The 2,817-nt window shown below is 41.5% G+C and overlaps 1 pseudogene; it reads left to right on the top strand.

Moving 5' to 3' along the window:
* The first annotated feature begins 564 nt into the window (after positions 1-564).
* LOC102850051 lies at positions 565-1,050 on the top strand (annotated as a pseudogene).
* The last annotated feature ends 1,767 nt before the right edge of the window (positions 1,051-2,817 follow it).

The following is a 2,817-nucleotide window of genomic DNA, read 5'->3' as shown; positions in this document are numbered from 1 at the left end:
TCAGTTCTTATTTATTCCAAGCAGTGGAATAGTTGGGTCATATGAAATTTCTATGTTCAGATTTTGAGGAAGTGGCAGACATGGAAAGAATCTTCACAGAGGAAGATTTTTGAATGGCAATCAGACACATGAAGAAATGCTCCAAATCACTGGCAATAAGAAAGATGCAAATCAAAATCCCAAGGAGATACCATCTCACTCCAGTAAGAGTGGCAAAGTTTAACGGCGCAGCAAGTAAAAATATTGGAGGGGATGTGGCAAGTTAGGAAGTCTTATACATTGTTGGTGGGATTGTAAAATGGTACAACAATTCTGGCAGACAAGTTTTTATCCATTTTAATGTAATGATATCTCTAAAGATATTTAAAAAATAGTCAATGAAAATATTTGACCATGTCATGCAGTCAATACATGTTTCTTGAGCATCCACCATATTCCAGGCAAATCAATGAACAAAACAGATAAGCTGTAAAAGAACTTAGATTCTAGCAGAGGGAAAAGACAAATATAACTTGTATAAGATAATATGTTTCTGGGCCTCCGGGGTTGCTGAAGGATCTCAAGATGGCTGGGTGAAAACTTACTCTGAAAGCCATTGACTGGGTAGCTTTTGGGGAGATCATACCCCGAAACCAGAAGGCTATTGCTAACTCCCTGAAATCCTGAAATGAGATTCTCACCACCAGGTTGGCTGCTGTCCCCGAGGCACCTCCAGCTATCGACTGGGCTTACTACAAGGCCAACGTGGCCAAGGCAGGCTTAGTGGACGACTTTGAGAAGAAGTTTAACGCCCTGAAGGTTCCCGTGCCAGAGGATAAGTATACAGCCCTGGTAGATGCCGAAGGAAAAGAAGATATGAAGAGTTGTGCGGAGTTTGTGTCTCTCTCCAAGAGCAGGATTGAGGAGTACGAGAACCAGCTGGAGAAGTTGAGGAACATCATTCCGTTCGAGCAGATGACCATTGAGGACTTGAATGAAGCTTTCCCGGAAACCAAGTTAGACAAGACCAAGTATCCCTACTGGCCTCACCAGCCAATTGAAAACTTATAAACCTGAGTCTGGCAGGGAGCGCCGGCCCTGCAACCGCAAACTCGGAACATTAAAAATAAGAGAGATAAAAAAAAAAAGATAATATGTTACAAAATGTGTTGTTGTTGTTGTGTGCTGTAGAGTTGATTTCCACTTGTGGTGACCTTAAGAGTTACAGAGTAGAATTACCCTTACAGGATTTTCCTGCCCTAACAGGAAAGCAGATCAGTAGGCTTTTGTCCTATGCCATAGCTGGTTAGTTTTGAACCTCTGACTTTTCATTCAGCAGCCAAGTGCTTAATTATGGCATATAGGCCATATACAATATAATAAACAAAATAAAGCAAAAAAATATAAACCTACTGTCATTAGATTCTGACCCACAGTAACCTTCCACCTTGTGTCTGATGCATATCTTTCTATGGGAGGAGGCTGCTCATCTTTCCTCCCTGGAGTTTTTGTATGCTGTGGAGTCAGAACTGACTCACAGCTGAACCTCCAACTGGTTTTCAGAGGCTGCAAACTGCATGGAAGGAAACCACCCAACTTTTTCCCATGGAGCAGTTGGTGGATTCGAACCTTGTGTCTTTGGGTTGGCAGTGTAGTGCCTTACCACTAAGCCATGAGAGCTTTCTCCCATGGAATAGTTGGTGAGTTAAAGTCAATGATCTTTTGACTGTAGCGCAGCACATTATGCCACGTGAGCTCTTTATGTAGTATATTAGGAGATGGCACATGCTATAAAAAGAGGAAAAAGAAAGAGTGAGGATTAAGAGATTTGCGAGTTTAAGATGGGAAATGTTGAAGTGCAAAGGTTATAATTTTAAATAGAGTGGTCAGGAGAGGACTCACTGAGAAGGTAGTGTGTGAAGAAGATAATTTAAATAATGTTAGGGAACTGGATGTTAGGGAATTGATCTGAGTCACCTGGAGGAACTGCATTCCACGCAGCCACGCAGAGGAAACCAGAGAGGACTGTGCCCAGTCAGGCCTCCAGGTTCTCTTTATCGCCTCTCAGTGTGGATGTTTTGTGCCTTACACTGGAGGACATCAAGTTCCCTAAGTGACTTTCTTTTTGAGAGCATTATGCTGAGTGAACTCACTCAGTCCCACAAGGACTTTAATATTGTATAAAATCATATATTATATTCTGTACACTGTAGGCAAAGCGTTCAGTAAATATTAACTAATTCCGGGGCACATGGAGAATATTATGTATTTGAGAATCTCAAACAACTTCTAAAACATGGAGCTCAAGGATGAATCTCACAATATTTTGTTAACAATTTGATGACCTCATATACCCCAAGGTAGTCTATGCTTTTTCTTCGGTTGACTTTATATCTCGTCCCATTGAGAATTGGAAATGGGACTGAAAACACGGTATTGTTGTTATGTGCTAGTGGGTCAGAATGACTAGTAGCTGATCCATCATCAGGTTTTTAAAGGCTGTAAATTGTAAGCAAAGAGATTTTCCATCTTTTCCCATGGAACAGCTGGTGGATTTCTTGTGGATTGGCAGCACAACTCCTTATCCCCAAGGCCACCATTACTCCTTAGGCTACCAGTGCTCCCTAAAACATGATAAAGAGATGAAAGGAACACTAAATTCCAAATCTTTGTTGAAACCAGCTAAGTTAGTGTGTGGGAAAAGGAGGAAGGTGAGAAACAAAAGAGACAGAAGGAAGGAACTCCAAGGCCTTTCAGAAGCAATGGAGCAGCTCAGCCATGGGAAATCCTGCTTTGATTTATTTTGCCCCATCTTTAGGAAGACTTTCAAGCTCAAGG

Source organism: Elephantulus edwardii, unplaced genomic scaffold (genome assembly GCF_000299155.1).
Source record: "Elephantulus edwardii isolate Elephantulus edwardi_28Jun2011 unplaced genomic scaffold, EleEdw1.0 scaffold00105, whole genome shotgun sequence".
Lineage (NCBI taxonomy): Eukaryota > Metazoa > Chordata > Mammalia > Macroscelidea > Macroscelididae > Elephantulus > Elephantulus edwardii.
This window is presented reverse-complemented; position numbering and strand designations above follow the sequence as displayed.